This window comes from Cherax quadricarinatus, chromosome 23 (assembly GCF_038502225.1).
Source record: "Cherax quadricarinatus isolate ZL_2023a chromosome 23, ASM3850222v1, whole genome shotgun sequence".
Classification (NCBI taxonomy): Eukaryota; Metazoa; Arthropoda; class Malacostraca; order Decapoda; family Parastacidae; genus Cherax; species Cherax quadricarinatus.
In genome coordinates, this window is record NC_091314.1 from 42,543,065 (window position 1) to 42,566,548 (window position 23,484).

The 23,484-nt window shown below is 41.2% G+C and overlaps 1 protein-coding gene across 4 annotated transcripts in view; it reads right to left on the reverse strand.

The window, feature by feature from the left end:
- Nucleotides 1–23,484, reverse strand: part of LOC128685674 (rho family-interacting cell polarization regulator 2) — a 535,723-nt gene that overhangs the window by 47,413 nt on the left and 464,826 nt on the right. The window lies entirely within an intron of this gene.

The window sequence follows — 23,484 nt, forward strand, 5'->3', positions numbered from 1 at the left end:
CATGGAACTCCCCAATGCCACAACAGATTTCACAACTGACATAGGCTCATCAGGGTCAGCCACAAACCCTTCAAAATCCCGCTTGTGGACACAATCTGGCCACAATTTTTTCCAAGCAACAACAGCTTCCTTGATTTCCTTTTTCTTTGCCATGATGGAAAATATGGTTGTATGGGGTTTGTTACACATCTTGGCCAGTTCAGTCCACACGTACGCCACTTTCATATTGTTCAATGATGTTTTTCTTAAATTCAATCATATTTCTCACCTTCTTCACCAAAGGCTTGGCACTAGGAGCTTTCTTTGGAGCCATGGTAGCTTATTTAGCACTTGCAAGCACTAAAATGAATGGAATACACCTACCATCCGACTTACGACCTGCTCAACTTACGACCACTCGACTTACGACCGTGTTTTTTATGCCAAATTTCTGGGAAATAAACAACTATTTGTGTTGTACACAGTGTTTATCCTAAACCTTACAGTATAAAATACAGTACTAACAGCATAAAAAGTAAAGTAAAACATTAAATACCAAAATAAAACAATAAAATAAAGTCATTACAAAAATGTTTTGTTGATATTCAGTAGTAAAGTTCGACTTACGACCGGTTTCTTGGAACCGAACTCGGTCGTAAGTCGGATGGTAGGTGTATTATGAAATATTTCGTATGAACAAGTGAGGGGACCGTCGCTCACTGGTAAACAATGGCACACTGGCTGGGAAGGGAGGCCAAGGCAGCTCAGAGCCGTGAGTACGCGTCCAGGATGAACGATGATTAGCGAGTCAACTAACCATTTGCGAGCCAATGTTTGGACGAAAATAATGCGACAATTTCTGAAAAGGACGACTATCGAGCCTGACAATTATCAGGGGACCACTGTATATGCATTTTATCACTCTGGAATGCTTAAATGTTATAGAATATTATGTGTGGATGGGGTGGCCTGGTATGGTAGCCCAGCTGGCTACCATACATACCACACTTGATTTCTTACAATAAATAATGCTTGTCTCACCCAAGATTAAGACTACAAATATTTTAAGGGAAGTAATGAGTGTCCTATATGTGTATTTTACTTTTATATTGTTTTTTAATGCCTAGTTCTACTGCTAACCCCAATGGAAATAAGTCACACTGTCTGATTTTTTGGGGTTATCCTAGGCACTTTACACATATGCTGCTATGTCTGATAATCTATATAACTGCATTTGTGTATATCTGAATGAACTTACTTACTTACCAACTTAATATATGTTAGTGTAAACTTGTTATCTAGTATTTGTATGCATTTGTAAGCGAAAAAAAGAGGTGTTCTGCTTTACGGTGATTTCCACTTTACGTCGGTAGCCTGGAACCTAACCTGCCGTATAAGTGGGGCCCTACTGTATAACACTATTATCAACTGTATGGCTTATTTATCTATCACAATTCATCTAATATGTCATAATAAACAATATAATTAACCCTTTGAGGGTCAGTCACGTATTAGTACGTCATTGCAGCCAGGGTCAGCCACGTACTTGTACGCGTAAATTCCAGTGCCTTCAAATTGAGCGGGAGAAAGCTGGTAGGCCTACACGTGAGAGAATGGGTCTGTGTGGTCAGTGTGCGCAGATGGAAAAAATTCGGGCACCCAGTGGAGCATTGTGGGAACGCCATTTTAGTTCACCTTGTCCACCATGCCTCATGCTAAGAAGCTCCTCACTCCTCAGTGAACTGGGACTCTTTTGTTCCCAAGTGACAGTTCAAATATGGATGGAAGTGTCAGTGAAGATGATTTCCAGGGTTTTGAGGAGTTTGTGACTGAGAATAATGAACATAATAGTGATAATGGTGATGAAAATCCAGATGACACTCAACCTTTCACATCTGGTGCTGGGCCGTCTTGTTCACGTTCAGTTGTACCAGAACAAAAGAGGAAACTCTTATTTTCCGGTGCTTAGGACACAGATGTGAGCAGTGGTGATGATAGTGATAGTGAATATGAGCTCCAAGCTCTTGAGAACAGTTCCAGTAGTGAAAGTGAAGCAGAATATTCTCCAGTGAAGTGTCAGTATATATGACACTATGTGTGCTCTGGTAGTGTGCCATGTGCTGTTCCAAGGGTAAGGAATAGATCTCGGAGTATATCTCATGACCGTACAACAGGAACAGATAGTGAAAATGAAGATGACATTGTTACAATGGGGATAAAAAATGTGCAGGCATCAGAAGATGGTGGTGGTGGTGGTGCCAGCCATGAGGAACTAGAAGTGGCCCATGCTGTTACCCACACCGCTGAGTCAGCTCAGCTACAACAAGGACCACTCTCACCCACCCACCCACCATACCAACCTCCACAACCACAACCTCCACAACTATAACCTCCACAACTATAACCTCCACAACTACAACCTCCACAACTACCTGTCAATATCCAGTATCCACCAGCAGACTGCACCTGAGATTGGCAGGAAGCTGCCAATTTTGTTCCCAATCCCCATCAGTTTGATGAAAGTCAAAGTGGACTATGGCCATCTTGTACTCTTGGGAACAATGCCACTGAACTAGAATGTTTCGAGTTATTCTTTGACGAACCCTTGATGGAAATGATTGTCAGGGAAAGCAACAGATACTACGAGTACACCATGGCAAACACAATTCTTTCACCAAGATCACAGCTACACCAGTGGAAGGAGACAACTGCAGCTGAGATGTATCTTTTGTTCGCCACAATAATACTTATGCCACATGTGTATAAGCACAGTGTCAAATTATACTGGTCAACAGACCGCCTCATTGCAACCCCAGCTTTCAGTGATATAATACCAGTGAATCGATTTGTGCTACACTTCTCAGACAAAACCAGGCCTGAGAGAAAAGACAGGTTATATAAGATTAGAAATGTGTTTATGTATCTGAAACATTAATTCAGTTTGTATTTTTATCCCTTCAGGAAGCTTGTTATTGATGAGTCTTTGATTTTGTTCAAAGGCAGACTGTTGTTCAAGCAGTATATACCAAGCAAGAGGAAATGCTTTGGTATAAAGTTATTTGTATTGTGTGATTGTTACAGTGGTCTTGTACTGAATATTATTGTGTACACTGAAAGTAATACATTGCAAGATACCAGGAAGTTATTGGGTATCTCTGGTGATGTGGTTAGAACAATGATGGAACCATATCTTGGTAAGGGGCATATATTATATACTGATAACTGGTATACAAGCCCCTCACTCAGTGATTTTTTGCGAGTGAATATGACAGATGTGTGTGGCACAGTGTGTGGAAATCATAAACATATGCCTAGGTTCAAGGCATATGTAGAGGTGAGGTGCAGGCGTTTGCTGCCAATTACATCATGACATTTCAGTGGCATAACAAACGAGATGTCACACTGTTGTCATCAGTTCACCGAAACGAAATGACAGACACTGGCAAACAGCATAGAGAAATCAATAAACCCATTCTAAAACCTGCAGCTGTGATGGACTACACCCTCAATATGCGCTCAGTGGTCAAATGTGATTTGCAAATTGGGTTTGCTGATTGTGTTCGCAAGAGCTATAAGTAGTACATAAAACTCTTTTTTCATCTTGTGGACATTTCCATGCTGAATGCTTATAATGTGTACAAGTTGAAGACCAGAAACAAACCACCATATGGTCAATTTTGTTTGTCATCAGACAAATATTTTTCAAGTACCAAGTAACAACACCTGCAATAGAACAACGCCTGCAAACTGATCATCAACTACCCTCTCGTCTAAGGCATGGTGATCACATCCTAATACAACTGCCTGCTACTGCTTTGAAGAAAAAGGTTCAGAAGAGGTGTTATGTCTGTGCACATACAAAAAAAAAAATCCTACAAAAACGAAGAGACACTCACTCGTTTTATGTGTGATGAGTGTGAAACACCATTGTGCATGACACAGTGTATCAAAGAGTTCCACAGGCTGCAGAACTTCTAGAAACATGTCCAGTGGCTGTATATGTGTATATAAAACTTAGAAAAATAGTAATAAACAACATATTATATTGTTCGCTTGTGTAAACATGTTTTGTAAACAATATAATGACAACAGTGTTTGTGCAGTTACTGTGTAGTATAGAAAAAGTAAATATATACAAAATAGTGCTCATATTGGTCTCACAGGCCATAAAAGTTACTTGAAAAGAAAAAATATTAAAAAATAATAGAAAAAAGTAAAAAAAATAAATGATTACCGGGTGACCGGCAGTCAGCGATGTTGCCATATGCAGTTCAATTTCTGGTAAGTATTGTTGGAAAAATTTTTTTTTAGCCTATAATGTTTAGGAAAAAAAAACTATCTTTTCATAAGAAAAAAAAAAATTTTTTTCAAATATTATTCGACCCTGAGAACAAGTCTAGGAGAGGGCCTGTCGACCCTCAAAGGGTTAACACAGAATGAATAAAATAGGCCATAATATGGTGGCAGAGGCAGTGGCGGAAGCGTCTGCCATTTCTTGTCCAATTTGGCTATATAGTATCGTCTCAAGCTCTTATTGTAGGAGAAAATGGAGTATTTTTGAGGCTATCTGCAGTAGATCACTAGTTTTCTATGAAAAACACTGAAAATATCGTATATAAACACATAATAAATCATAATACACTACAGACTGTAAAGAAATAATAAATGTTTATATAAAGTGTATATGTACTTACACATTGAACATAACTGGTACAATTTGTTTTGTTTAATCACTGAACATAACTGATATGGTATCTCCTGCGAGCTGCTTCTCTCTCAACTACGTCAGCAGCAGCTTCTCCATATTTTCATGGTCAGAGGTCCGCAGCTTTGGCATTACTGTAACGCCCTTTGCTGGCACTTGGGGTTCAACTGCAGCAACACACCTAAAGCCAATAATAACCCAACAAAAAGCCGCAGTAAGAATAATCACTAAATCCCATCCCTGGCAACACCCCCCCCCCCACTCTTCATAGATCTAAACTTACTCCCTGTTCAGAACATCCACACTTACTAATGTGCAGATGATCGATACCATGCCTAACCCTTCTAGGGTAGGGTAGGTGCCTGAGCCCGAGCCTTTAGCTCATAAGACTGTCATTCCCATTCCCCCTTGGGGCAGGGATGGCAGACCAGAGAGGCCTAGCTTGTGGCTAGGCCTGGGGACAGTTGGTCCCAAAGATGAGGAGGTACTTGTGCCTCCTTCCATGGGAGACTTAGGTCTCAGACACTCCCTAAAGAGGGAGCCACCACTTGGAAAAGGCCCGGGCCGGGAGAATACTGGCTAATCTTTAATAATAATAATAACTAATGTGCAATCTATATCTACAGGACCTTAAATTCCAATATTAACCTTGACCTAAAGCACTTTCTTGATAGTTGTGACAGGATCCAGAGGCATAACATCAGACACAAACATCTCTATGACATTCCCCGTGTTCGACTAAACCTTTACAAAAATTCAATGTATTTCAAAGGACCTATAATCTGGAACACCCTACCTGAAAACTCTAGAACTGCAGACACATTCATCACTTTCAAAACTACAGTTAGAAAACATCTCCCTGATCCACCCCGACAACTAACTACATGATAAACACCTGGTGGTTCACAATTACACTCACTCACCCACTGACCATAAACCCAGAAATACTAATCTTAATCTTAAAATAATAAATCCTAACTAGTCATAAGTTTGCCTATGATAGTCCAATATAGACACCTTGTATTGTGCCAAAACAAAAGCATTCACATTGCTAAACTCACAAATTATGATGTAGTCACTTAGCCTTAATACCATAATCTGTAAGGATTTAATGTTAAGAATTAATCCAAGTCTGCTCGAAATGCCTAGCCATGCTAGGTGTCCTAGTGGCCCCCTCTGTAATTAGTATTTTATAACATGTAAACCACACAATACCCAAAACCTGTAAACCCCACATTGTAACCCTTATAGAGAATAAACTTGAATTTGAATCTGAATTTGAATTTATTGACTTATGCTGCTTTAGTATCGTACATACAGTAGATGTACTGCACTGCTATTGTCTGGCTAAATCCACAACTCGTGCACCTTGTATATGTTTATCTAGGATTTCTTGCGTTAATTCCATGAAAATCATCGTCTTTTTCTTCCCAGCACTGTCCTTTGCATTTACTTTCTTAGGAACCATGGTCAGAAAAGCGAAATTTGGCCAAATGACTGTCAAAATTGTAAGCAAAGCATGAGAGAACTGCTTCGACAGTGATGTAAACATGTGTACTGCCAACTAGCGGAAGCATTCTGAATTATTATTACGTACGTATTATTATTATTATTATTATTATTATTATTATTATTATTATTATTCCTAGGTAGTAGGTTGGTAGACAGCAGCCGCCCAAGGAGGTACTACCGTCCTGCCAAGTGAGTGTAAAACGAAAGCCTGTAGTTGTTTTACATAATGGTAGGAATGCTGGTGTCTTTTTTCTGTCTCATAAACATGCAAGATTTCAGGTACGTCTTGCTACTTCTTCTCACATTTAGGTCACACTACACATACATGTCTTCTTCTTCTTTCAACAAACTGGCCGTATCCCACCGAGGCAGGGTGGCCCAAAAAGAAAAACAAAAGTTTCTCTTTTTTAAATTTAGTAACTTATACAGGAGAAGGGGTTACTAGCCCCTTGCTCCCGGCATTTTAGTCGCCTCGTACAACATGCATGGCTTACGGAGGAAGAATTCTGTTCCACTTCCCCATGGAGGTAAGAGGAAATAAACAAGAACAAGAACTAGAAAGAAAATAGCAGAAAACCCAGAGGTGTGTGTGTGTATATATATGCTTGTACATGTATGTGTAGTGTGACCTAAGTGTAAGTAGAAGTAGCAAGACATACCTGAAATCTTGCATGTTTATGAGACAGAAAAAAGGACACCAGCAATCCTACCATCATGTAAAATAATTACAGGCTTTTGTTTTACACTAACTTGGCAGGACGGTAGTACCTCCCTGGGCGGTTGCTGTCTACCAACCTACTACCTAGACACATACTACATGTACAAGCATGCATATATATTTTTTTTTTTTTCAACAAGTCGGCCGTCTCCCACCGAGGCAGGGTGACCCAAAAAAGAAAGAAAATCCCCAAAAAGAAAATACTTTAATCATCATTCAACACTTTCACCACACTCGCACATTATCACTGTTTTTGCGGAGGTGCTCAGAATACAACAGTCTAGAAGCATACACATATAAAGATACACAACATATCCCTCCAAACTGCCAATATCCCAAACCCCTCCTTTAAAGTGCAGGCATTGTACTTCCCATTTCCAGGACTCAAGTCCGACTATATGAAAATAACCGGTTTCCCTGAATCCCTTCACTAAATATTACCCTGCTCACACTCCAACAGATCGTCAGGTCCCAAGTACCATTCGTCTCCATATATATATATTTTATTATTATTTTTTTTTATTATCACACTGGCCGATTCCCACCAAGGCAGGGTGGCCCGAAAAAGAAAAACTTTCACCATCATTCACTCCATCACTGTCTTGCCAGAAGGGTGCTTTACACTACAGTTTTTAAACTGCAACATTAACACCCCTCCTTCAGAGTGCAGGCACTGTACTTCCCATCTCCAGGACTCAAGTCCGGCCTGCCGGTTTCCCTGAATCCCTTCATAAATGTTACTTTGCTCACACTCCAACAGCACGTCAAGTATTAAAAACCATTTGTCTCCATTCACTCCTATCAAACACGCTCACGCATGCCTGCTGGAAGTCCAAGCCCCTCGCACACAAAACCTCCTTTCCCCCCTCCCTCCAACCCTTCCTAGGCCGACCCCTACCCCGCCTTCCTTCCACTACAGACTGATACACTCTTGAAGTCATTCTGTTTCGCTCCATTCTCTCTACATGTCCGAACCACCTCAACAACCCTTCCTCAGCCCTCTGGACAACAGTTTTGGTAATCCCGCACCTCCTCCTAACTTCCAAACTACGAATTCTCTGCATTATATTCACACCACACATTGCCCTCAGACATGACATCTCCACTGCCTCCAGCCTTCTCCTCGCTGCAACATTCATCACCCACGCTTCACACCCATATAAGAGCGTTGGTAAAACTATACTCTCATACATTCCCCTCTTTGCCTCCAAGGACAAAGTTCTTTGTCTCCACAGACTCCTAAGTGCACCACTCACTCTTTTTCCCTCATCAATTCTATGATTCACCTCATCTTTCATAGACCCATCCGCTGACACGTCCACTCCCAAATATCTGAATACGTTCACCTCCTCCATACTCTCTCCCTCCAATCTGATATTCAATCTTTCATCACCTAATCTTTTTGTTATCCTCATAACCTTACTCTTTCCTGTATTCACCTTTAATTTTCTTCTTTTGCACACCCTACCAAATTCATCCACCAATCTCTGCAACTTCTCTTCAGAATCTCCCAAGAGCACAGTGTCATCAGCAGTGTCATCATATATATATATATATATATATATATATATATATATATATATATATATATATATATATATATATATATATATATATATATATATATATATATATATATATACATACATACATACATACATACATACATACATACATACATACATACATACATACACACCACACACACCCCTCTGGGTTTTCTTCTATTTTCTTACTAGTTCTTGTTTTTGTTTATTTCCCGTTATCTCCATGGGGAAGTGGAACAGAATTCTTCCTCCGTAAGCCATGCATGTTGTAAGAGACGACTAAAATGCCAGGAGCAAGGGGCTAGTAACACCTTCTCCTGTATAAATTACTAAATTTAAAAAGAGAAACTTTTGTTTTTCTTTTTGGGCCACCCTGCCTCGGTGGGATATGGCTGGTTTGTTGAAAGAAAAAGAAGAATTATTATTAATTTAGGGAACTGACTCTATCGTTATTGTAGTAATAATAATAATTATTATTATTATTGATAATAATTTAGGGAACTGAAGCTCTATCATTATTATAATCAATTATTATTATTATTATTATTATTATTATTATTATTAACCCTTTCAGGGTTGGTGCCATAATACGGCTTGCATGCCAGGGTTGGTGCCATACTAGTATGCATAAATACTAGCGCCTTCAAATCTAGTGAGAGAAAGCTGGAAGGCCTACATATGAAAGAATGGGTCTATGTGGTCAGTGTGCACAGTATAAAAAAAGTATCCTGCAGCACTAAGTGCATAATGAGAAAAAAAAAAAACTCCGACAGTGTTTTTGCTTTAAAACAGCGTCTTTGCAGTGTATTTTCATATTCTATTTATGGTTGTATTCTAGTTTTCCGGGTCTCATTTTATAGAATGGAAGACATATTACAGAAATTGAGATGATTTTGATTGGTTTCACAATGAAAAGTACCTTGAAATTGAGCTCAAAGTAGCAGAAATGTTCAATTTTTGCCAAAGTTTAAAAGTAAACAAACCATGCCACACGTCCAAAACACGTCAACTGGGGAGTCTAATATTCTTTCACAAGTGCGCTGATATTATTTATACCATTTCTACACTAATGCAGTAGTCTGCATAACAGTAAATCTTCTATTTTTTTTGTGAGAATAAAAATTCAAAGTGGAAAGCAAAAGAAATGTAAGAGAGGCCTGGGGGCATGACTAATGAACAGAAAAATTTTTATTTTAGTGCCAGGAATGTCTGTCTTGTTTATTCTGGACCCTATTTGGAAATTGGCATCTTTTGAAATTTGTGTAAAATTGGCAAAATTGCCAATTTCTGACCACTTTATTGGATAGTTGAAACTGATAAATGGGTGGTTTCTTGTAATCATTCTATAGAAAAAAAATGGAGTTCTAGCAAAATACTTATGATTTTTGTCGACTGGTACATTGGAATTGGCCGAAAATAGGGCTCAAAGTGGGCGAAATCACCAATGCGTAAACATTGTCAAGACCGCTATCTTTGCGAGAGCATAATTCCGTAAGTTTTCCATCAAATTTCATACTTTTGGTGTCATTATGATCAGGAAAAGATTATCATTTCATAAGAAAAAATAATTTTTTTTTTTTAAATTTCTGACCCTGAGAACAAGTTTAGGAGAGGGTCTGTCAACCCTGAAAGGGTTAATTTAGGGAACTGAAGCTCTATTGTTATTGCAATTATTATTATTATTATTTATTGATAATAATAATAATAATAATAATAATAATAGTAATAATTATTATTATTATTGTTGTTGTTAATTTAGGGAACTAGAGCACATATACAATTCCGTAAATCAAGATCACCTCACCAGCGTCAAGGTTCCTTGACACTGGTGAGGGGCTCTTAATATAGGGAATTGGATATGTGCTCAAGTTCCCTAAATTAATAATAATAATAATAATAATAATAATAATAAAAATAATTATAATAATGATAGAGCTTCAGTTCCCTAACTTATCAATAATAATAATTATAATAGTAATAACTATTACAACAACGAGCTTCAGTTCCCTAAATTAATAATAATAATACATTATTATAACAATGAGAGCTTCAGAACGAAGTCAACTCATTGCACTGTTTACCTAGCTGTGGAAGCAGTTCTCTCCTGGTTTGCTTACATTTTTGACAGTCATTTGGCCAAATTTTGCTTTTCTAACCATGGGTCCTAAGAAAGTAAGTGTAAAGGACAGCGCTGATAAGAAAAAGAGGATAATTTCCATAGAATTAAAGCATGAAATCATAGATAAACAAGAGAGGTGTCCAGGTTTTGGATTGAGGGGGAAGTGGGGGGGAGCTGGCTCGTAACTCAAAGCAAAAAATCGTCCAATCGACGGCTCGTATCTCAAAAAACTCGTACGTTGGGACACTCGTAAGTCAAGGTTCCACTGTATCAGCTGATTTAACCTTTAAACTGTCGAAACGTAGATCTACATTCACGTGCATAGAGCTCCGAACGTAGATCATTTTCTTTTTCATTCCTTAAAAATTGGCATGATTGGCCTGAGATGCGTGGTCAGTACAGAATGGGTCTTAACACTCAGTGTGCACAGTATTAAAAAAATCTGGGACCACTTAGTTCCTTGTGGGAGCACCAGTTCAATTGAGCACCAGCTAGAGCAAACAGCATGACAAACACCAGGGATTCACTGATGTCATGTCGTATTAACTCTCCGCTTTTAAGAGAGAAGTGATGCTGACCCAGAGTTTAGTGACTTTCAGATGGATGTGGCCACAAGTGGTCAATGAAACATCAAAAACCTCAATAATAACCCATATGCAACATTTGTGCAACATTCTTTCGTTTCTGATACCACTGGTAGTGTCATCCTGCCAGAATGTATGTATGTATGTGGCTGGCTGGCTGGCTGGCTGGCTGGCTGGCTGGCTGGCTGGCTGGCTGGCTGGCTGGCTGGCTGGCTGGCTGGCTGGCTGGCTGGCTGGCTGGCTGGCTGGCTGGCTGGCTGGCTGGCTGGCTGGCTGGCTGGCTGGCTGGCTGGCTGGCTGGCTGGCTGGCTGGCTGGCTGGCTGGCTGGCTGGCTGGCTGGCTGGCTGGCTGGCTGGCTGGCTGGCTGGCTGGCTGGCTGGCTGGCTGGCTGGCTGGCTGGCTGGCTGGCTGGCTGGCTGGCTGGCTGGCTGGCTGGCTGGCTGGCTGGCTGGCTGGCTGGCTGGCTGGCTGGCTGGCTGGCTGGCTGGCTGGCTGGCTGGCTGGCTGGCTGGCTGGCTGGCTGGCTGGCTGGCTGGCTGGCTGGCTGGCTGGCTGGCTGGCTGGCTGGCTGGCTGGCTGGCTGGCTGGCTGGCTGGCTGGCTGGCTGGCTGGCTGGCTGGCTGGCTGGCTGGCTGGCTGGCTGGCTGGCTGGCTGGCTGGCTGGCTGGCTGGCTGGCTGGCTGGCTGGCTGGCTGGCTGGCTGTCTGTCTGTCTGTCTGTCTGTCTGTCTGTCTGGCTGGCTGGCTGGCTGGCTGGCTGGCTGGCTGGCTGGCTGGCTGGCTGGCTGGCTGGCTGGCTGGCTGGCTGGCTGGCTGGCTGGCTGGCTGGCTGGCTGGCTGGCTGGCTGGCTGGCTGGCTGGCTGACTGGCTGGCTGGCTGGCTGGCTGGCTGGCTGGCTGGCTGGCTGGCTGGCTGGCTGGCTGGCTGGCTGGCTGGCTGGCTGGCTGGCTGGCTGGCTGGCTGGCTGGCTGGCTGGCTGGCTGGCTGGCTGGCTGGGTGGGTGGGTGGCTGGCTGGCTGGCTGGCTGGCTGGCTGGCTGGCTGGCTGGCTGGCTGGCTGGCTGGCTGGCTGGCTGGCTGGCTGGCTGGCTGGCTGGCTGGCTGGCTGGCTGGCTGGCTGGCTGGCTGGCTGGCTGGCTGGCTGGCTGGCTGGCTGGCTGGCTGGCTGGCTGGCTGGCTGGCTGGCTGGCTGGCTGGCTGGCTGGCTGGCTGGCTGGCTGGCTGGCTGGCTGGCTGGCTGGCTGGCTGGCTGGCTGGCTGGCTGGCTGGCTGGCTGGCTGGCTGGCTGGCTGGCTGGCTGGCTGGCTGGCTGGCTGGCTGGCTGGCTGGCTGGCTGGCTGGCTGGCTGGCTGGCTGGCTGGCTGGCTGGCTGGCTGGCTGGCTGGCTGGCTGGCTGGCTGGCTGGCTGGCTGGCTGGCTGGCTGGCTGGCTGGCTGGCTGGCTGGCTGGCTGGCTGGCTGGCTGGCTGGCTGGCTGGCTGGCTGGCTGGCTGGCTGGCTGGCTGGCTGGCTGGCTGGCTGGCTGGCTGGCTGGCTGGCTGGCTGGCTGGCTGGCTGGCTGGCTGGCTGGCTGGCTGGCTGGCTGGCTGGCTGGCTGGCTGGCTGGCTGGCTGGCTGGCTGGCTGGCTGGCTGGCTGGCTGGCTGGCTGGCTGGCTGGCTGGCTGGCTGGCTGGCTGGCTGGCTGGCTGGCTGGCTGGCTGGCTGGCTGGCTGGCTGGCTGGCTGGCTGGCTGGCTGGCTGGCTGGCTGGCTGTCTGTCTGTCTGTCTGTCTGTCTGTCTGTCTGACTTATTATACATAGTGTAAATTATCTAGGATAACCCATAAAATCCAGGCAAAGTGCTATACAGTGCTTGAAGATATGAGGCATAATAAGCATGACGCAAGTAATACACATTTTCACTTGCTCAGGAATCAGGGAGTGACTCATAAACTAACAGGTTTACAAGCCACTCCCTGAGACAGAGAGACAAGCAGACACGGACACACACACACACACACAGAGGCAGACAGATAAGCAATGTTAGACAGAGAGACAAGCAGAGCTAGACAGATACATATACAGACATACATGTTTGTGTGTAACAGTGAAAACAAATAAAGCCAGGGGTTTCTTGCGGTAGTGCATGATCATCAAGTGTCAAACCACTGCTTACCCTGTCAGCAGTTTGCTGAAACTTGTCATAAACACCATATTTAAGGAGTTTCATATATACTCCAGCATGTCTAAAACATTGCTGAGACCTATAAATACTTTGTACAGTAGACCGTAGTTACGTTCCTGAAAACGTCGTTTTAGACAAAACCATGTAAGACGAACTGAAGAACTTATTGGGAAAATAGGGTTACGTTCCTTTGAGCCCCCCAAAAAGCCAAACAACTTTTTTTAGAAATCCAGATCTTACAAAATAAAAGTGAATATGTAATTGTAGTGCATTGACGTGATATATTACTGCTTAACCCTTTGACTGTTTTGGTCATATATATACGTCTTACGAGCCACTGTGTTTGATGTATATATACTAGTAAATTCTAGCGGCTTCAAATCAAGCAGGAGAAAGCTGGTAGGCCCACATGTGAGAGAATGGGTCTGTGTGGTCAGTGTGAACCATATAAAAAAAATTCTTGCAGCATGCAGTGCGTAATGAGAAAAAAAAAACTCCGACCTTTTTTTTTTTAATTAAAATGTCGAATTTGTGGTCTATTTTCGTATAGTATTTATGGTTGCATTCTCGTTTCCTTGGTCTCAGCTGACAGAATGGAAAACCTATTAGAGAAATAGTGGTGATTTTGATTGGTTTTACTATAAAAAGAACCTTGAAATGGAGCTCAAAGTAGGGGAAATGTTTGATTTTTGCCAATGTTCAAAAGTAAACAAATGTCATTTTCCAATAAATGTTCAACTAGCCATTCTAATATACATTCATGAATGGGTTGACATTATTTATACAATTATTACAATATTGCAGTAGTCTGCATAACAGTAAATCTTCTATTTTTTGTTTGAATAAAAATTCAAAATAGAAAGCAAGAGTAATATCAGAGGGGCCTGGAGATGTGACTGATGAACAAAGAAAATGTTATTTTAGAGTCAGGAATGTCTGCACTGTTCATTCTGAACCCTATTTTGAAATTGTCATATTTTTTAATTTTCGTGAAACTGGCCAAATTGCAAATTTCTGACCACGTTATTGGGTAGTTGAAATTGGTAAATGGGCAGTTTCTTGTACTCAGTCGATAGAAAAAATGGAGTTCTAAAGAAATAGCTATGAGTTTGGTCGACTGGAACAATGGAATTAGCAGAAAATAGGTCTCAAAATGGGTTAAATCGCCAATTCATGAATGTTGCTGAGGTCGCTAACTTCACGAGAGCATAATTCCATCAGTTTTCCATCAAATTTCGTTCTTTTGGTGTCATTACAATCGGGAAAAAATTGTCTATCATTTCATAAGAAAAATCACTTTTTTTTTCTGGAAATTTTGCGACACCAGGAGACACCTCAGGATTTGGGGCTGCGACAGTCAAGGGGTTAAGACTATGAATGCAATAGTATTTATTACCTTAAATTGTGGGTAATGGTCTTTGTGGATGATTGTGAAGAGAGTAGATATGGATGGTGTCGCCCTACTGGGCTGAGGTGGATGGTTGTTGGCTGTCGGCAGAAGTGGATGGTAGAGGTTCTGGTATTGAGGTCGATGGTTGTATTAGGGTGTGCATAAATTCAGTAAGTTATTCAGTTAAGTCAGTGTCATTGAGTCAGGTCATTGAGTCAAGTCATTGAGTCAAGTCAGTAAGTCATTGAGTCAAGTCATTGAGTCAAATCAGTAAGTCATTCAGTCAAGTCATTGAGTCAAGTCAGTAAGTCATGCAGTCAAGTAAATAAGTCATTTAGTCAAGTCAACAAGTCATGCAGTCAAGTAAATAAGTCATTTAGTCAAGTCAACAAGTCATTCAGTCAAGCCAGTAAGTCATTCAGTCAAGTCAGTGCCATGATTGCTTGGCAGATTTAACATATGGCAATGAAAATAAGAAAATATGCATGTAAATAAACACATCGAGCTTTCTGAGTATTGTCATCCTACATGCGTATGAACCGAACTGAAGGCTGGGAGGGTGGTGTGGGTGGGTATGGGTGGCTAAAGGAGGCAGGGGATGGCATGGCAGTAGGTCTACCCTGTTGACACAATGGTGTAACCCATAGACCATCCCACCCGGTGGCACTCAAAATTTCTGCCCTCCCGCAACCATGTTAAACTAATTTTACAAAGTGTTAAACAATAATATGCCGCAATTCTTCAATCATGCTATATCCAAAACGTGCAAGAAAAAACCATGTTAAATGATGGTCAACTGTATATATTTCTAAACAATAGTAAATGACCAAGGCAGGTTGGTGTGACTGTGACTATTTGAGTACTATTTCAGTACATAATATTAGTGTCAGAACAAAGACTGGCTATGAAATCACAAGAACTATTATAAATTGTAATTATCAGAACATAAAAATTATATAAATTAAAGTAAAAATGAGAAAAAAGGTATATTGGCAACACTTCTGTAAGAGGCAGGACTCGATGTTGCCATCAGGTGAGCATCCAGTGTCTTATTATCTCGGTAAGTACTGGCCCTAAAATTTATTTTTTTTTTTGGTCTTATAACACACAGAAAATTGCCCTCTTTAATTAAAAATTTTTTCAAAATATTCAAAGCAGTAAACAGGTGAACATAGATCTATGTTTGAACAGTTTAAGGGTTAAACTACAAGTGTGCTAAAGTATCAGTATCAGCACTGGTGGGCAGTGACTAGTTTTGATATTATCAATAACAGTGTCTGCAAAACACACACACATACCTTTTTCTATAACTGTTGCATTTTGAAGTTATAGCATAGTCCTTGCTGTGTAAGGAATGATGCTTAAAATTTATTTAAAACAAGGCACTCAAGTTGTGGAATTAACAAATATTTAGTTTGCATATTTAAAAAAAAATACAAACTAAATATTTTTTAATTCCACAACTAGAGTGGCTTGTTTTAAACAAATATTCAGCATTGTACCATACACAACAAGGACTGTGCTATAACTTCCAAATGCAACAGTTATAGAAAAAGCTATAACTGTACTATACAATGTACAGTAGCATTTAAATGGAGGAGGAGGAGGAGGAGAAGGAGGAGGAGGAGGAGGAGGAGGAGATGACGATGAACAAACATTTGTCTGTCTGTCTATTTGTCTGTCTGCCAAGCTCCCTGTCTATCCGTCTAGCTCTGTCTCAGAGAGAGCCACAAGACTGTGTCATCATCACGTTTACTCACATCTTCAAGCAGAGTATAGCACTTTGTCTGGATTTTTGGGGTTATCCTAGGTAATTTACACTATGTATAGTTGTATTTATGTGTACCTGTGAGACAGAGATAGACAGAGAGAGAGAAAGAGAGACAGATTGAAAGAGATAGAATGAGGGAGAAAGATAATTAGATAGAATGGAGGGGGAAGCAGCATCCGACCCCATTGTTTTGACAGGCAGTAGGGGGTGTGAGTAATGAGCCAATATGTCACTTTGACAGCTGCGACTCCTGACTCAAAACAATTATAAGCCACACACTCGCACACAAGACAAGCTTCCTGAAGGGTGATAATAGCAGTTTTATGAAAGTATCTAGTGACTATATATGTGTATATATATTATAGAAACCAGAAACAAGAAGGGAAGGCAGGAATGAAGGAAGGACTAGATAAAAGGAAGGAAAAAAGTAATGAAGGACAGATGAAGGAATGTAGGAAGAGAGGTGGAATGCCCTCCAGGTAGCCTCCAGGTAGGAAAGGAATGAAGGAAATTAGGAAGGAATGATGACACACGACCATTTACCTAGGATAACTACATAACACAACTGCCTGCTAATACTTTGAAGAAAGCTGCTCAGACGAGGTGTTTTGTCTTTGCACATAAAAAAAAAATTCAACAAAAATGCACACACACTGATTTTATGTGTGAGAGTGTAAAACACCATTGTGTATGACACCATGTTTTATGTGTGAGAGTGTAAAACACCACTGTGTATGACACCATGTTTTATGTGTGAGAGTGTAAAACACCACTGTGTATGACACCATGTTTTATGTGTGAGAGTGTAAAACACCACTGTGTATGACACCATGTTTTATGTGTGAGAGTGTAAAACACCACTGTGTATGACACCATGTTTTATGTGTGAGAGTGTAAAACACCACTGTGTATGACACCATGTTTTATGTGTGAGGAGTGTAAAACACCACTGTGTATGACACCATGTTTTATGTGTGAGAGTGTAAAACACCACTGTGTATGACACCATGTTTTATGTGTGAGAGTGTAAAACACCACTGTGTATGACACCATGTTTTATGTGTGAGAGTGTAAAACACCACTGTGTATGACACCATGTTTTATGTGTGAGAGTGTAAAACACCACTGTGTATGACACCATGTTTTATGTGTGAGAGTGTAAAACACCACTGTGTATGACACCATGTTTTATGTGTGAGGAGTGTAAAACATCACTGTGTATGACACCATGTTTTATGTGTGAGAGTGTAAAACACCACTGTGTATGACACCATGTTTTATGTGTGAGAGTGTAAAACACCACTGTGTATGACACCATGTTTTATGTGTGAGAGTGTAAAACACCACTGTGTATGACACCATGTTTTATGTGTGAGAGTGTAAAACACCACTGTGTATGACACCATGTTTTATGTGTAAGAGTGTAAAACACCACTGTGTATGACACCATGTTTTATGTGTGAGGAGTGTAAAACACCACTGTGTATGACACCATGTTTTATGTGTGAGGAGTGTAAAACACCACTGTGTATGACACCATGTTTCAGAGAGTTCCACAAGCTGCAGAACTTCTAGGAATATATTCAGTGACTGTATATTGGTATATATATTATAGAACAATAGTAATAAACAATTTTTTGTATTGTTTGTTTTTGTAAACAAGTTTTGTAAACAATATATTGAAAATTATGTTTGTGTGCTTATTGTGTTGTATACAACGAGTGTATATATGTACATTGCACCTTACTTTGGTCTCATAGGCCACATAAGTTATGTGAAAAAATAAAATAGTGAAAAAAACAACAAACCTTCAAATACAAGTAGTAGTGTACAGTACATACCAACACTACCACATTATCTGTATATCAAAAACAAGAATCTACTAACAAATTATATTTCATGCCTGAATGTTCTTCACAACTTAGAACACTGTAAAGAATATTCAAGCATGAAATATAATTCATGGTAAAAAATCAGTACAGTAATTTAGTACTAACAGCCACTCATTTGTAGGTGGTAGGTTGGTAGACAGCAACCACCCAGGGAGGTACTACCGTCCTGCCAAGTGAGTGTAAAACAAAAGCCTGCACTTGCTTTACATGATGGTAGGATTGCTGGTGTCTTTTTTCTGTCTCATAAACATGCAAGATTTCAGGTTCATCTTGCTGCAAGATGGGTCCTCCACAGATGACAGCAAGGAAATGAGTGAGCTACTGAAGTCCCAATATGACTCAGTTTTTAGCAAGCCGCTAACCAGAATGAGAGTCGAAGATCAAAATTAATTTTTTATGACAGAGCCACATAATTTGGTTAACACAAGCCTATCTGATGTTATCCTGACACCAAATGACTTCGAACAGGCGATAAATGACATGCCCATGCACTCTGCCCCAGGGTCAGACTCATGGAACTCCGTGTTCATCAAGAACTGCAAGAAGCCCCTATCACGAGCTTTTACCATCCTATGGAGAGGGAGCATGAACACGGGGGTTGTCCCACAGTTACTAAAAACAACAGACATAGCCCCACTCCACAAAGGGGGCAGTAAAGCAATAGCAAAAAACTCCAGACAGATAGCACTAACATCCCATATCATAAAAATCTTTGAAAGGGTCCTAAGAAGCAAGATCGCCACCCATCTAGAAACCCATCAATTACACAACCCAGGGCAACATGGGTTTAGAGCAGGTCGCTCCTGTCTGTCTCAACTATTGGATCACTACGACAAGGTCCTAGATGCACTAGAAGACAAAAAGAATGCAGATGTAATATATACAGACTTTGCCAAAGCCTTCGACAAGTGTGACCGTGGTGTAATAGCGCACAAAATGCGTGCTAAAGGAATAACAGGAAAAGTTGGTAGATGGATCTATAATTTCCTCACAAACAGAACACAAAGAGTAGTAGTCAACAGAGTAAAGTCCAAGGTGGCTACGGTGAAAAGCTCTGTTCCACAAGGCACAGTACTCGCTCCCATCTTGTTTCTCATCCTCATATCTGACATAGACAAGGATGTCAGCCACAGCACCGTGTCTTCCTTTGCAGATGACACCCAAATCTGCATGACAGTGTCTTCCATTGCAGACACTGCAAGGCTCCAGGCGGACATCAACCAAATCTTTCAATGAGCTGCAGAAAACAATATGAAGTTCAACGATGAGAAATTTCAATTACTCCGATATGGTAAACACGAGGAAATTAAAACTTCATCAGAGTACAAAACAAATTCCGGCCACAAAATAGAGCGAAAAACCAACGTCAAAGACCTGGGAGTGATCATGTCGGAGGATCTCGCCTTCAAGGACCATAACATTGTATCAATCGCAGCTGCTAGAAAAATGACAGGATGGATAATGAGAACCTTCAAAACTAGGGATGCCAAGCCCATGATGACACTCTTCAGGTCACTTGTTCTATCTAGGCTGGAATATTGCTGCACACTAACAGCACCTTTCAAGGAGCGCTTGAAGTTCCTGAACCTGTACTCCCTGGAACGCAGGCGGGAGAGAGAGACATGATTATATACACCTGGAAAATCCTAGAGGGACTAGTACCGAACTTGCACATGAAAATCACTCACAACGAAAGCAAAAGACTTGGCAGACGATGCAACATTCCCCAATGAAAAGCAGGGGTGTCACTAGCACGTTAAGAGACAATACAATAAGTGTCAGTGGCCCGAGACTGTTCAACTGCCTCCCAGCATACATAAGGGGAATTACCAATAGACCCCTGACAGTCTTCAAGCTGGCACTGGACAAGCACCTAAAATCGGTACCTGACCAGCCGGGCTGTGGCTCGTACGTTGGATTGCATGCAGCCAGCAGTAACAGCCTGGTTGATCAGGCTCTGATCCACCAGGAGGCCTGGTCACAGACTGGGCCGCGGGGGCATTGACCCCCGGAACTCTCTCCAGGTAAACTCTAGGTATATACACACTTCTCTGGGTTTTCTTTTATTTTCTTACTAGTTCTTGTTCTTGTTTATTTCCTCTTATCTCCATGGGGAAGTGGAACAGAATTCTTCCTCCGTAAGCCATGCGTGTTGTAAGAGGCGACTAAAATGCTGGGAGCAAGGGGCTAGTAACCCCTTCTCCTATATACATTACTAGAGTTAAAAAGAGAAACTTTTGTTTTTCTTTCTGGGCCACCCTGCTTTGGTGGGATATGGCCAGTTTGTTGAAAGAACGAAGAAAAGCCACTCATTTCCACTTATACAGTGCCCACAGAAATAATCTGGACCTCCTATTTATTATTATGAAAATCATTAAAAAGCAACAATATAAACATTATAAAACAAAAACTGTAATAATTGGTACTTATTTTAATATTCTGTCATTCCCCCTTGGTCCTGATGACCCTTTGATGTTGTTTAGGTATGATTTCACTCTGATTCCTAAAGTAATCAATGTATAACTAGATGACTCGACTGCTGCAAGCACAACATGGATGAAATATGACAGGATATTATCTTCCTTTTCATGATAGTCCAGGCAGTCTCAAAGGGATTAAGGACTGAACTATTTCCTGGCCACTGTAAAACTTCAATATTTTTCTCAGTAAGTCACTTCGTTACTTTTTTGTTTTTTCAACAGAGGGGTGCTATCATGCATAAAGGTGGTGCACCCTCCATTATAAACAGCATAAAGCAGTCTGCATTCATATTGTGTATCTGATTCTATACTGAGTGTTTTCTGGAGGTATCTGTCAACTCTCTGAGTTAATACAAGAGACTGCAGTATGTATCACCACTCAGTATGCCTGCAGAGAGATAACGTGTTCTGTTGCATTATTCTACCCCAAGTGCCAGGATTTGTAGCTGCGTTTTGTTTCATGTAATTTTGTACTAAGTGGATAAATATGGGTCATACAAAGATAAAAAGTGAGGAAAAATCTGTGTATTGGCTGGGAGACAAGATAAAGGAAATCTGTCACTATATTGGATGAGCAAAGTCCAGTGTAGGTATATTACTGGCTGCTGTCTGTGGCCTCCAAACAGACATTCTTGTTATAAAACCTCATGATGGATGGCCAAAGAGGATGTCTAAATACAAAGATAGCATACTACACAAAGAACTACATAGAAATCCACAAATGAGTGCTCAGGAATCAGATGTGACGACTGCATCGTGTGTAATACCTGTTGGTTTACGAGCTGCTCCCCGAGACAGAGAGACAAGCAGATAGAAAGACACACACACAAAGGCAGACTGAAAGACAGATAAACAGAGCTAGACAGACAGACAGACAGACAGACAGACAGGCAGACAGACAGACATGTTTGTGTGTAACAGTGAAAACAAATAAAGGCAGGGTTCCCTGGAGCAGCGCACGTTCATCTAGTGTCACTCCACTGCTGCACTGTCAGCAGTTTAGTGACACTTGTCTTAACACCATGCTTCAAGGAGTTTCATATATACTCCAGCATGTCTAAAACATTGCTATGACCTATAAATACTTTCTATATATTTCTAGATAATAGTAAATGACCAAGGCAGGTGAAAATGTTCACCTGTCAGTGTGTTTGTGACTATATGAGTACTATATCAGTACCTAATATTAGTGTCAGAACAAAGATTGGCTATGAAATTACAAAAACTACTATAAATTGTAATTATCAACACATTAAAATTATATACATTAAAAGAAAAATGAGAAAAAAAGGTATATCGGCAGCATTTCTGCAAGCAACAGGACTTGATGTTGCTGTCAGGTGAGCATCCAGCACCAACTTCATGGTCTTATATCTTGGCAAGTACTGATCCTAATTTTTTTTTCTTTGTCTTATTACACACAGAAAATTGCCCTCTTTAATTTAAATAATTTTTCTTTTTTTTTCAAAATATTTGGAGTGCTGGCAGTGAGAACATAGATCAATGTTCAGACAGTTTAAGGGTTAATCATGTTTATAGCAGTTACTTCTACCTATATAAACAAGAGGAGTACAGTACAGATAAAAAGCTTGAGTGTTATTCCATCCCGAGTGTCTATAGTTACTGACTGTACCATATACAGTGGACCCACCCATTTTGTTGGGTTCTGGTTTTGCTCACTTCCATTACTGCCAATTTTTTCCATAAAATTATTGGCTCCGTTTTTGTTGCGTTCCTCCGTTCTCATCGGTGGTACAGTAAAAATATTGGCTCCGTTTCCGTTGCTTTCCTCTGTTCTCGTCGGTGGTATGGTACATGTCTGAGTGTGCCAGCACACAACCTCCCACACATGCATTCTGAGAAGGCAGTGTTGCTTTGTTTATGGATGATTGAACATTATCCTGTGAGGCCATAAGAAACATTTTGTAATAATTCATTATTTTTTGCATTTGTTTATTCTGGGTGACTGCTAAATAAGCCACAATGGGCCCAAAGAATGCTGCTAGTGCCAGCCCATTGATAAAGAAGGTGAGAAACACGATAGAATTCAAGAAATAACTCGTAGCAAAGTACCAAAGTGCAGAAGGAAGAGAGAGAGGAGAATGTGCCTTCTTCAGTGATTCTACGATATGTATGATACTAAAGCAGCAGGAGTTGATGAAGGCTATAGTGCCAGCCAGCAATAAAGTGTAGCATTAACAGTGTAACAAGTAAGTTAAGCTATAAAGCAACAGAAAAAGAACGACACAAAACTGACTCCTCCAATGTTAATGGAGGTATATAGGGCCACTGACAAACATACGCCGCCCTGTCTATCTTACACCACCCTAAACCAATGCCAGCATCTCCAAGGTACAGTAAGTAAATATTTCTTATTCATAAAGTGTAAATATTTCTTATTTATAAATTAAAGTGTAAACATTTCTTATTTATAAATTACGTACATTGTTTGCATGAATAGTGCTGGTGGCTTCTGCTGCCACCTCCGCTACACTAATATGTATGGCTTCTCTCAGTGGCCCTTATAAACTCAACAACACCACCACCATCACTTACTCCTCACAATTTTATTCATTCTAGAGTATATATCATTTTTCTATGTTATTAATATTGTTTATTATGTC